Source organism: Salvelinus alpinus, chromosome 2 (genome assembly GCF_045679555.1).
Source record: "Salvelinus alpinus chromosome 2, SLU_Salpinus.1, whole genome shotgun sequence".
In the NCBI taxonomy this organism is placed as follows: Eukaryota; Metazoa; Chordata; class Actinopteri; order Salmoniformes; family Salmonidae; genus Salvelinus; species Salvelinus alpinus.
Window position 1 is genome coordinate 41,413,239 of NC_092087.1, and position 13,895 is coordinate 41,427,133.

Below are 13,895 nucleotides of genomic sequence, written 5' to 3' on the forward strand. Positions count from 1 at the left end.
AATCTCCAATATAATCCTAATCGCGTTACATTGACCACAATGTCAAATAAATCAGATGTTACCGGGGCCTGATCTGGAGTGGTAGCTGTCACAAGGCACACAGGTCCAAAGGAAACGCACGAGTCACTGCAGACCATATCAATATGTTGTTACGGTATTAGTTGCAGGGGCCCTTCAGATCAGTAGGCTATGCATAAAACATGACGAGGAGTCTTGCGAAGTCTTAAGCTACAAAGCATTGGGCACGCGAGTGCATTAACCAATTGTAACAGCATTTGCACTTGCACATGAAAGCTCTTGAAGCGCAATGAAAGGGCTTCTGGATTGCACCGATCAATATCAGATAATGGCGCCGGTAGAGGATGGCTGCCATTTTATTGGCTCTTAACCAACCGTTCTATTTTCTTTGTTTATTCTTATTTTTTGTATCTTATTTTGTACATAATGTTGCTGCTACCATCTCTTATGACCGAAAAGAGCTTCTGCACACCAGAACAGTGATTACACACCTTGAATTGGACTAATCATTTTCTTTAATGAGTCGGATGAGAGGGATTTACTCCAGACACCCGACGAGGCCCTCATCCCCGTCATTCGCAGGAGAAAGAGATGGAGATATCGCGGAAGGAGATCGGGGTGCCTTGTGAGGATCAGGTGACGAGTGGCTAATCTGTCGTTGCCATCCGTACTATTGGCCAAGGTACAATCGCTGGATAATAAATGGGATGAACTAAAAGCACGTATATCCTACCAACGGGACATTAAAAACTGTAATATCTTATGTTTCACAGAGTCGTGGCTGAACGACGACATGAATAACATACAGCTGGCAGGTTATACACTGTATCGGCAGGATCGAACAGCAGCCTCTGGTAAGACAAGGAGTGGAGGTCTATGTATATTTGTAAACAACAGCTGGTGCACGATATCTAAGGAAGTCTTGAGGTTTTGCTCGCCTGAGGTAGAGTATCTCATGATAAGCTGTAGACTACACTGTCTACCTAGAGAATTTTTATCTGTATTTTTCATAGCTGTCTACATACCACCACAGACTGATGCTGGCACTAAGACCACACTCAATGAGCTGTATTCCGCAAACAGGAAAACGCTCATCCAGAGGCAGCACTCCTAGTGGCCGGGGACTTTAATGCAGGGAAACTTAAATCCGTTTTACTTCATTTCTATCAGCATGTTAAATGTACAACCAGAGGGAAAAAACTCTATACCACCTTTACTCCACACATAGAGACGCGTACAAAGCTCTCCCTCGCACTCCATTTGGCAAATCAGACCATAATTCTATCCTCCTGATTCCTGCTTACAAGCAAAAATTAAATCAGGAAGCAGCAGTGACTTGGTCAATAAAAAGTGGTCAGATAAGGGCCTCCCGGGTTGCGCAGTGGTCTAGGGCACTGCATCGCAGCACTAGCTGTGCCACCAGAGACTCTGGGTTTGCGCCCAGGCTCTGTCGCAGCCGGCCGTGACCGGGAGGTCTGTGGGGCGACGCACAATTAGCCTAGCGTCGTCCGGGTTAGGGAGGGTTTGGCCGGTAGGGATATCCTTGTCTCATCGCGCACCAGCGACTCCTGTGGCGGGCCGGGCGCAGTGCATGCTAACCAAGGTCGCCAGGTGCACGGTGTTTCCTCCGACACATTGGTGCGGCTGGCTTCCGGGTTGGATGCGCGCTGTGTTAAGAAGCAGTGCGGCTTGGTTGGGGTGTGTTTCGGAGGATGCATGGCTTTCGACCTTCGTCTCTCCCGAGCCCGTACGGGAGTTGTAGCGATGAGACAAGATAGTAACTACTAACAATTGGATACCACGAAATTGGGGAGAAAAAGAGGGTAAAAAATAATAATAATTTTAAAAAAGTGGTCAGATAAAGCAGATGCTAAACTACAAGACTGTTTTGCTAGCACAGACTGGAATATGTTCCTGGGATTCTTCCGATGGCATTGAGGAGTACACCACATCAGTCACTGGCTTCATCAATAAGTGCATCGATGACATCGCCCCCACAGTGACTGTACGTACATACCCCAACCAGAAGCCATGGATTACAGGCAACATCCGCACTGAGCTAAAGGGTAGAGCTGCCGCTTTCAAGGAGCGGGACTCTAACCCGGGAGCTTATAAGAAATCCCGCTATAACCTCCGACAAACCATCAAACAGGCAAAGCGTCAATACAGGAGGACTAAGATCGAATCGTACTACAACGGCTCCGATGCTCGTCGGATGTGGCAGGGCTTGCAAACTGTTACAGACTACAAAGGGAAGCACACTCAAGAGCTGCCCAGTGACACGAGCATACCAAACAAGCTAAATTACTTCTATGCTCGCTTCAAGGGAAGTAACACTGAAACATGCAAGAGAGCATCAGCTGTTCCAGATGACTGTGTGATCGCGCTCTCCGTAGCCGATGTGAGTAAGACCTTTAAACAGGTCAACATACACAAGGCTGCAGGACCAGACGGATAACAAGGACGTGTACTCCGAGCATACGCTGACCAACTGGCAAGTGTCTTCACTGATATTTTCAACCTCTCCCTGTCTGAGTCTGTAATACCAACATGTTTTAAGCAAACCACCATAGTCCCTGTGCCCAAGAACACTAAAGTAATCTGCCTGAACGACTACCGAGCCGTAGCACTCACGTCTGTAGCCATGAAGTGCTTTGAAAGGCTGGTCATGGCTCACATCAACACCATTATCCCAGAAACCCTAGACCCACTCCAATTTGCATACTGCCACAACAGATCCACAGATGATGCAATCTCTATTGCACTTCACACTGCCCTTTCACACCTGGACAAAAGGAACACCTATGTGAGAATGCTATTCATTGACTACAGCGTTCAATACCATAGTCCCCTCAAAGCTCATCACTAAGCTAAGGAACCCTGGGACTGAACACCTCCCTCTGCAACTAGATCTTGGATTTCCTGACGGGCCACCCCAAGGTGGTAAAGGTAGGTAACAACACATCCGCCACACTGATCCTCAACACCGGGGCCACTCAGGGGTGCGTGCTCAGTACCCTCCTGTACTCTCTGTCACTCATGACTGCACGGCCAGGCACGACTCCAACACCGTCATTAAGTTTGCCGATGATACAACAGTGGTAGGCCTGATCACCGACAAAGACGAGACAGCCTATAGGGAGGAGGTCAGAGACCTGACCGTGTGTTGCAAGGGCACCAACCTCTCCCTCAACGTGATCAAGACAAAGGAGATGATTGTGGACTACAAAGGAGGACCGAGCACTCCCCCATTCTCATCGACGGGGGGGTAGTTGAGCAGGTTGAGAGCTTCAAGTTCCTTGGCGTCCACACCACCAACAAACTAACATTGTCCAAGCACACCAAGACAGTCGTGAAGAGAGCACAACAAAACCTATTCTACCCCCAAGCCATAAGACTCCTGAACATCTAATCAAATTGCTACCCAGACTATTTGTTTTGCCCCACCCCCTCTTTTTCGCTGCTGCTACTCTCTGTTTATTATATGTGCATAGTCTCTTTAATAACTCTACCTACATGTACATATTACCTCAATTACCTCGACTAACCGGTGCCCCCGCACATTGACTCTGTACCGGTACCCCATGTATATAGCCTCGCTACTGTTATTTTACTGCTGCTCTTTAATTATTTGTTACGTTTGTTTCTTCCTTTTTTGGGGGTATTTTTCTTAAAACGGCATTGTTGGTTAAGGGCTTGTAAGTAAGCATTTCACTGTAAGGTCTACACCTGTTGTATTCGGAGCATGTGACAAATACAATTTGATTTGATTTGATTTTGATTGTATAGACCATTCCCTATGCTTTTTGTCTGTCTCTTCCTTGAAGTGTTCCTTTTGTCCATGAAGCACTCTCTGTTCTGAGAGGATGGCTACTGTTATATCACTTCCTGAAATGGTATTGGTTTATCTCTCTGTGTTCTTTGTGTTAGATCCCATTCTTCCACGATGTGTGTCCAGGAAACAACAGGCCGATATGCTCGTGGCAATTTTAGGGTTGAATAAGGGAACACAGTCTGCATTAGCTATGCTAGTTATTGAACCAACCCTAATCTTATCTCTACCCACCTGCCCTCAGCTTCCCATTGCAGTGATAAACTTCCCTTAGAACTGACCTCCCTCCTCACACCAATATCCACCCATTTTAGCTCTTGAAGCTTAAAGTGACAGTAACGCGATTGTAGTCCTAGGTATTATAAATGTCTTGAGTATTGCGTAAGCCACCACCCGGGTATGTATCATTGACTGTTATTTATACTGGCAAAGTTGAAACCGAACATGGCCAATTGGTTTTAACTGTTATAACGGAAAGAAGATAATTGTATATTTTTTATAGTGTTGTCTGTTCCAATGCATTTTTCATGACCCAGCTCAATAGGTGGCCTTTCAGAAACCTGTGTCTTATGTACTGGTTGAGGTATTCCCCCTCATTAAACGGGAACTGTCATAGTCTGGTAGTTGAGCCATTTTATGTAACCCTAGTCGACAGGTGTTACATAAACCTTGCCAGAAATCGGACATCACACGCTTCCCTTTAGATGGCTTAATCCGTAAACCTATCATAAGACACCATGCTGATTATAAGCCACACTATTGGACAATTACATGGCCCTGACTGATCTATGGCTTCTGCCATCAGTGATGATAGAGGTGGACAGGAGGTCATGACTTTGGTTATTTGTTGACAACCTCCCATTGATTGATCTGAGCGGAAAACGTTCTTGATCAAGGAGCAACATTTTGATCAGCATAATAGTGTCTTAATCAATGTGTAAAACATCAGGTGCGTGAACTACACCAGGTGTGTGCAGACAGTCAACCAGATGCAGAAAGTCATCTTGACAGCATAAAGAAAAACACAACTCAACACGACACTGTCAGTTCATTTAGATGTACTGTTATCTAAGATTTAGACTTACTGTTAGAGCAGGATAATAATCCTGCTGCAACAGGAAATGTGGATTATAATGAATGGACATTTTTGTAGGGATTGATACATTTTTATTAAGGGAAAATAAAGTCTGACATTTCAAAGTGGAAATTAGAAACTTCAGAAGCCTTTTTAGACCTCAAATACACTGCAAGTTTTACATTTCCTGCATTGCAGAAAAGTTATCCTGCAACAGGGTGATCAAATTAAGATCCTACATCTGTATATATAATCCCATAATCGTTCTTCCACTAAAAGACAGATCAGCAGCTGCTTCTAGCTACACCCAGAGTGTGTAAACACTAAACAGAACCACGGCCCAACAGCCATGTTAGCCAGTCAGGTCACCACCATGAGACCCCGGTCAGCAACATGTCACAGGGTCATCATTATTCATCACACAGTGGAGCCTGAGTGGTGCTGATTGCCAGTGCTGTGATGCTGTGATTGCACCAGTGAGCAGGGTCGGAGCCTCCACAGCTGATGACAGCCAGATAAACACTCACAGACTCCTGCATGTAGAGTTGCTGCATTCACTGAGAATGTGAATTTTGAATGTGGGTTTGTGTGTTTGCGATAGTGTTTGCAGCACATAGATCCCACTGTGGCTGAGGTGTTAATCTGGAGGTTCATTGATGAGTGGGTTGGAGCCAGACCCATGCCGACTGACTGCAGTGCTGTGATTGTGAATGAACTCGACACACACACATGAAATGCAATCGTCTCGCTCTAAGCAGCCCTTGAGCAGCAATGTAGCAATTGCTCATCAGACTGCAATATGTTTAATGCCCTTGAAGGGTAATGGATTGAGACACAGTTCAATACAGTGAGATCAATACAAACACAGTACGTAAGATGATACCATATGGACTTCTCACAGTACACTACACCAATAATGCTTTGCTTACAGATGTTTTAAAGCAAAACATCAAAGGGTTTGAAAAGGAACACAGAAAAATTTATTTCTTACTGTTTCTTTGTCACATTTGAAGTATGAAGATAAAACAAAAAAAATTCCTTGACTCTCGCAGGGGCACAACAGGGGAACAACAGGGGCACAACAGGGGCAACACACAACAAGGGGCAACAGTGAGAAAGGACGGACTAAAACTGCTTACTCTGCGTTTCTTCAAAGTCCTAAATTGTCATGTTTCCATTTTTAAATCACATTTTTACCCAGTCGTACTACTAATTCCCCCTAATATATCAACATTGGTATAATAGTACATCGACAAGCAGCTAATATCATGCAAAGTTACAGTGATAGCACTCACCGGTGATGAACACTCTCCTCTATCTCCCTCTTTGAATCTCTGTACAAGAGCTATGACTCTCTCTCTCTCTCTCTCTCACTTTGCCTCTCTCTCTGTCTCTTTCTTTCTCACTCTGCCTCTCTCTCTCTCTCTCGCTGTCTCTTTGTTCCTCTCTCTCTCTCTCTCTCTCTCTCTCTCTCTGTCTCTTTGTTTCTCTCTCTGCCTCTCTCACTCTCACTGTCTCTCGCGTTGCCTCTCTTGCTGCCTCTCTCTCTCTTTCTTTCTCAGAGGATGCTCTTCCTACCCTGCCTCCACACCCGAATGACCCTGTTTCTACTGGGACCCCGTTTCTATGGAGCTGTGAGCCATACAGTCAGCCAACCAACCAGCCAGCCATCCAGTGTACAGCCCTAGATGCTGTATAGCCTACTGGAACTGCCCAGGGGCAGGTACTTCAGCCAAGCCTAGAGAGCAGTTACAAACCTTTTATAAATAACCCATACAGCTGATCCACGTGGTCATTACATATGCACCTGCTCCCTTGTTGTATGCATTGCATGTATTTGGTTATTTTCTGATTATGTGGTGAGCAGCAAAAACACATGTTCATTCCTTTCATGTCCTAAAGAGAAAGAGTCTAACAAAAGAGAAAGGTGCATATGTTGGAGTGCATGCACACTAATGAAATATCCTCATGAATATCAAACACATCTGTGAAAGGGTGCCTTGGATATTACACCAGGGCTATTAAAAAAACTGGATGGAGGAGGAGAAAATCATCAAGCACAGAAAAAGGGAGCAACTTGGAGGAGAGCAAGAAAGATAATGACCGTATCAATTGTATACACATGCTTATATAATCAGCAATGGATAGACGAACCAATGGGGACACTGTGCGTGCGGAACATGTATATAGTATGGTCTGTGAAGCGTGTAATATGGCATTAACATGCTTCTGAGCAGCAGCCTTCATTCTTTAGTCTTCTGCAGTTATTGTTATGTACACTAGTAGGTTCCACTGCCATGCAATCTTCCTGCTCTGGCTCTGCCTGCCTTTCTCTGCGTGTAGTGGAGATGTAAATGTACACTGTTCACACACTGAGGGCAGCCAGCTGATGACCCACAACAGTTATCAGGGACTAGAGTGAGATGGGAAGGTGGGAGAGTGTCATGCTTCATTGGGATCCACAACAGTTATCAGAGACTAGAGTGAGATGGGAAGGTGGGAGAGTGTCATGCTTCATTGGGATCCACAACAGATGAACTGATGTTGTCAGACATTTCTGTTTTTAAATCTTCTTTTTGTGTCAGCATGCAGTAGACACATGGTTGGAAGACTTCATCTGCTGCTCTCTCTTACAGTACCCGTCCAGGAATGGTGTACGGTACTTAAGTAAAAATACTTTAGAATAATACCTAAGTCGTTTTTTGGGGTATCTGTAGTTTACTTTTTAGTGACCGGTATTTGTCAAGCATTCTGTTGTTGGGGTATATTTTTTATTTTATTTTTACAATTTAACAATCATCAGCAAAGCATAACAATCAGATAATGCCCCGTTATTCCCCACACATACACAAAACAACTGGCTACATGGGAGCACATCATACAAAACCCTTCCCTCCCCATCCCATGAACACCCCTCTCTGTCCCCTCACCCAGTATTAGTTTCAATGATTAACAAAAACAAAAACGAAACAGAATGTCCTTCACATCCAATGCTAGTAAATACATTTTTCAACCAAAAAAACAGAAATATAATACTAAAAATACAATCGTGAATAATTATAATGGTAATAATAATGAGGCAGCTCAGGTGGGGCTGAAGACTCTGAAAACTCATTAAAGTCCCCCCAGACTTCAAGAAATGCAAAGGGTTTATTACATAAATTGTACGTTATTTTTTCAGAGTATAGAAAGTTAGTTATTTTAGCCACATCTGTTTGTTTGGCGAAGTGTTACTCTTCCATATAAAAGCTGTGCATTTATTGGCTGCAATGACTGCCAATTTAATAGATCTTGTTTTGTTACCAATATTAACTGTTGGAATGTGGTCATCTCCAAGAAGAATAAGGAAAGGATCTTGTGGTACCGTCATATTAGTGACCTGTGATAAGATCTGAATTATGTCTTATTTGCCTTGTTCGGTTTGACAAAAACATATGCATACAGGTGCCCACACCTGTTTTACTCCTTGGGCAAAATTTGGAATATATAGAATTTCTCTCTCTGGTGTAAAGTAGACCCGATGTAAAAGATTGAATTGCATCAACTTGTGCCTTGTGTTAAATTAAAGACGCTGAGCATCTAAAAAGAGATTTTCCAATTTCTCAGCCTCAAAAATGAGACCACGGTCATCATGCCACTTTATGCAAGTCTTCAGAGCTTCGTCATTCCCCATCAGAGCTTGAAGACCAGAGTACATGTACAAAATGAAACCTTTTATAATATGCCATTTAGCAGGCAGTTTTATCCAAAGCAACTTACAGTCATGCATGCGCACATTTTACATATGGGTGGTCACAGGAATTGAACCTATTACCCTGGCTTTACAAGTGCCATGCTCTACCAACTGAGCTACGAAGGACTACCTTTCTAACCCCTTTATCAGTTGTTGGAAGGATAAAAGTTAACCATCTCTATACAGATGACCAAAAGTTTTAATTCCTTTGCTGAACCATACAAATATAATACCATCTCTCAGGGCTTTGGATAAGATGGGGTTATTATAGAAATGTGTTTGTTCATATATAGATCTATGCCCTCCTGTTTGTTTAAGGACTTCATTTCAATATGTTTAGAGTGTTTTTAATTAAAGGATTGCTTGTGAGACCTATCAAAGCCTTAGGTGGGCTAATACAAGGTATAGATGCCAATGAAACAGGGGAAATACACGATTCCTCTGTCTCCAAGAGCGTGAATTTGCTCTTGTATCTTGTCATACCCACACTCTTTAACTGAGAGGCCCAGTAATACACCTGGAAGTCAGGTAGAGTAAGCCCACCTTCTGAATATGGTCTGCATAAAGGTTTCCATTTCCACAGAAATGAGGAGACCTTCCTGTTCAGTTGTTTGGAGAAAAAAACTTTGAGATTAGGAAAAGGCAAACTTTGAAAATGGTACAGGATTTTGGTAATATGTTCATCTTTAAACAATTGACCAGCCCAATAAGAGAAATTGGTAAATCCCGCCATCTAGAAAAGCTGCTTTTTAACATACTTAATTACAATTTTTGGAAGGAAAAATGTTTCACTCATATTGTAATTAATTATAGGTCATATTTAATAAAAATCTGGAAACACTTGACAGTTACTTTAATGTATTTGTCCAATTTCCCTATAAAGGTGTATCAGTGTAATGAAACACTGTTTGATTATGTTTGCCTATACCCTGACGAAGAAAAAAAAGGTATTCACCTTATGCTTCACTATGTTCTTCCCAGCTGCGGCTGTTAGTTTCTCACCTCGAGCCTGAGCCTAAATCTCACACAGATCTGGAGGTGAGACATGGTAGCTGCTGTGAAGTGACTAATATATGCCTGCCAGAGTGAAAAAGTGATGCATTGCACCTAAAGCCAGTCTCACAGAGAGAGAAGCCGAGTATCTAGCTATCTGGCAGATGAAGGTCGTGTCTCGTGCTGAGCCGTAGTTTCAACCTGATGTACCTCCCGGTGGGGATCTTGGACGAGAAGGCTTATTTTGATGTAAATCAATGTGTAATTATGCATATACTCGTTTACATGTCCTATGCTGGGTAGATCCAGACGGCTGATAGTAGAATGTGGAAGAAAATACTACTATGGGATTTTAATTGGCAATCTGTGTCACTTGGCCTTCGGCGTGAGAAGGCTACACAGGGGTTAACAGAAATCTACTTTAAGAAAAGGCAACTTCTGATTGCAATAACCTCAGGGCTTGGTGTTTAATGATAATGGCTGAAATAAGCAGAATAAGGATCCTTTGGAGGGCCTCTGTTTAATGTCTCTTGTACTGTAGCTCATTGTTAGGCCAGGTACAAGTCATTACACTCACTCCCTTAGGCTCAGCGAAATATCTAGTGAATTTACTGCCAGTAACCAAAGTCTAGTCATAGATGGAACCTAAATAGAAAGTGGAAATAAAAGGCTTGATTTATTCATCTGAGTTGAGCAGCGCCAATGACTGCCATGATTGAACGTAATTATGGATCTCCAGTGTCTCGGTAGCCAGACCTACACTGACACAACACACCTCATTAAGAAAGTCCTGGTTTCCCACAGCCTCACTGCTTAAGGGGCTCAGCCACTTCAGTAAAGGTTAAACCCCCATCCATTCTCCCATGCAGCCAAGTGGACTATAAAGAGAGTTCATGTAACACAAAGAGGGAGTGGGATGGAAAGGAGGTGGCTCACTCAGGCTCAGCACACAGATTACAGACAAAGCATGTCCACAGAATACTGATTGATCGGATGAGAGGAGGAAGTGTCTTTGAATTGGTACCCAGACAACCCGCATTGTTGCTGTGCTCTTTGTTTCCGAGCAGCGCGGTCTGTGTTATAAACCAAATCTTTCCCGCAGAGATGGAAGGTGGTGCAAGGATACAGTACTGTATTTGGAGGGCATCAACTACCACAGGGGAAATTATGGAGCAATTTCAGTGTCAACAGAAATTGTATTTGAATTCCATCATTTTGAATTTGCATTAGGACATTGAAATAGAATTTCATATTTTTGTATTAATTTAATTCATAAATTGACCTTGTATTTCATGATTTGAAATTTAATGTAATGAATATTGCATTCAGTTTTATATTCAATATTTATATATTCAGTTTCAATATGGCAGATATTGCATTCATTGTCTGTGTATTCAGATTCAGTTTTCTAATTCAGTTCTCTAAATTCAGATTCAAAACCAGAGACAAGCTCCTGGTGCTTTGCCAGCAAGGAATGGTAGAAGAGAACCGATAGAATCAAAGGCTCTCTGTCTTAAACAGTATTTTCTTCCTATGAATTTGTCTCTAGCGTTTGAACTGTTTGGGCTATAAACTATTTGCTCCTTCCTGAAAGCTATGACTCTCTGGAACATGGTTGTGCCTTCTGTTCCCCTCCATGATGCTCACAGGACACGTTAGAATGGAGTGTGACAAACCCCACAACTTGACCCCTATAAGAAAAGAGTTGAATAGCTCTGTCATAGCCCTTCTAAGGATAGCTTTTTCACTCACTAATGAATCTTTCTCTTGTGACTGACTGGGATCAAACCGGGTCTCATGCATGTCACAAGACTGTGTAAGCCCACTTAGCTAAAGCCCATAGGGATGAGTCCAGGAAGCTAACAGCCCACTGGGCAAAAACTGGTTGAATCAACGTTGTTTCCAAGTCATTTCAACCAATCAAATCAATATGATAATGTTGAAACAACTTGGGAAACTGAATGGATTTGCAAAAAGTAATTAACTTAAGGGCATTTCATCTTTTTTTCACCCAACTTTTAAACTAAATCCAATGACATGGAGATTTGTTGTTGTTGATTTCATGTTGAATTCAAGTTAGTTTACAACTCAACCAAATGTAAATCAAAACTAGATGTTAAACTGATGTCTGCGCCCAGTGGGATACGTCTTCAAGTCTCCAGTAAGGTTACTCATCAAAAGAGCGTGGACCTCAGTTACATTTCACCCCCCTTTGACCTCTTACTCAGAGGTCACGGCACCAATATAACTGACTGGGTTCTAAATCAGGCCTACTGCACAACAACAACACTTTCTGTGGCAAACAGAAGCAGAAGGATCTGTGCACCCCATTTAATGAGAGTGCAACAGAGGTGGCTTGGTGATCCATTCATGTGATGAGCAACCTGAGACCTGAAGACTTTTTTTTTTTTTTGAGACCTGGATGACGGATCACCACCTCAAGCTGAACCTCGGCAAGACGGAGCTGCTCTTCCTCCCGGGGAAGGACTGCCCGTTCCATGATCTCGCCATCACGGTTGACAACTCCATTGTGTCCTCCTCCCAGAGTGCTAAGAACCTTGGCGTGATCCTGGACAACACCCTGTCGTTCTCAACTAACATCAAGGCGGTGACCCGTTCCTGTAGGTTCATGCTCTACAACATTCGCAGAGTACGACCCTGCCTCACGCAGGAAGCGGCGCAGGTCCTAATCCAGGCACTTGTCATCTCCCGTCTGGATTACTGCAACTCGCTGTTGGCTGGGCTCCCTGCCTGTGCCATTAAACCCCTACAACTCATCCAGAACGCCGCAGCCCGTCTGGTGTTCAACTTTCCCAAGTTCTCTCACGTCACCCCGCTCCTCCGCTCTCTCCACTGGCTTCCAGTTGAAGCTCGCATCCGCTACAAGACCATGGTGCTTGCCTACGGAGCTGTGAGGGGAACGGCACCTCCGTACCTTCAGGCTCTGATCAGGCCCTACACCCAAACAAGGGCACTGCGTTCATCCACCTCTGGCCTGCTCGCCTCCCTACCTCTGAGGAAGTACAGTTCCCGCTCAGCCCACTCAAAACTGTTCGCTGCTCTGGCACCCCAATGGTGGAACAAACTCCCTCACGACGCCAGGTCAGCGGAGTCAATCACCACCTTCCGGAGACACCTGAAACCCCACCTCTTTAAGGAATACCTAGGATAGGATAAAGTAATCCTTCTAACCCCCCCCCCCCCTTAAAAGAGTTAGATGCACTATTGTAAAGTGGTTGTTCCACTGGATATCATAAGGTGAATGCACCAATTTGTAAGTCGCTCTGGATAAGAGCGTCTGCTAAATGACTTAAATGTAAATGTAAATGTAAGACGTGTTAGTTTGACTGATGGGGTTCTAACCCAGGTCTCCTATGCGTCAGACAATGCAACTATTCAGGTCTCTGAGAAGTTACTCATCATGCAAGCATGGTCCCCAAACCACCTGTGTTACACTTCACCCCACTTTGACCTCATCCTCGAAGAGACCCATCCAAGTCACAGAACCAATGCCTAGGCTTTAGCTCAGCAGGCTAAACAAGTATTAACCCAGTCAGTCACATGCTACCTTTATAATGAGTACCCTTGCCAGAGACTTGAAAGTAACATGTCTAACCCAAACTAACACACGTAAAACGAACATGTCTTCAGGTCTCAGGCAAGGTTCTCATCACATAAGCATGGCTCACCAAACCACGCTCTTTTGATGAGTAACCTTGCTGGATTTTGAAGACTTGTGTAGCAGATGGGAATCTGTGAAACTCACTCCTCAGCCTGATGTTTCGCCCCTTGCGCAATTGAATAATTAATTTTTTAAGTGTGATGGGTTGGAACGCTTCAGGAGGGCGGTCACGTGTGTTTTTGAGGCAGAGGTCCTGAGTTTGAGTTGCACTCAGCTCAAACGCCGGAGTTTCGGGGTGAATGTAGCAGATGGGAATCTATGAAACTCACTCATCAGCCTGAAGTGTTGCCGCTTGTGCAATTGAAGAATGTTTTTTTTCAATAGCGCAGTTGGTTGGAACGTTTCAGTAGGGTAGTCCCGTGAATTTGCGAGGCAGAGGTCCTGAGTTCGAGTCTCGGTATGAGCTGAATCAGGGGGAAGCGGTACTCGCTATGCAAGCTACGTGTCGTCCTTCACATTAACTTCCTGAACTCATCTCTATAGGCTGTAGCTAAGTGGGCTAACACTGTCTTCTAACATGCAGGAGACCTGGTTTGAACCCAGTCAGAAACAAGAGCAATAA

General features: G+C 43.8%; 1 protein-coding gene across 1 annotated transcript in view; it reads right to left on the bottom strand.

Moving 5' to 3' along the window:
* Nucleotides 1-13,895, bottom strand: part of LOC139561557 (synaptotagmin-6-like) — a 45,216-nt gene that overhangs the window by 19,838 nt on the left and 11,483 nt on the right. The gene's annotated exons all lie outside the window — the stretch shown is intronic.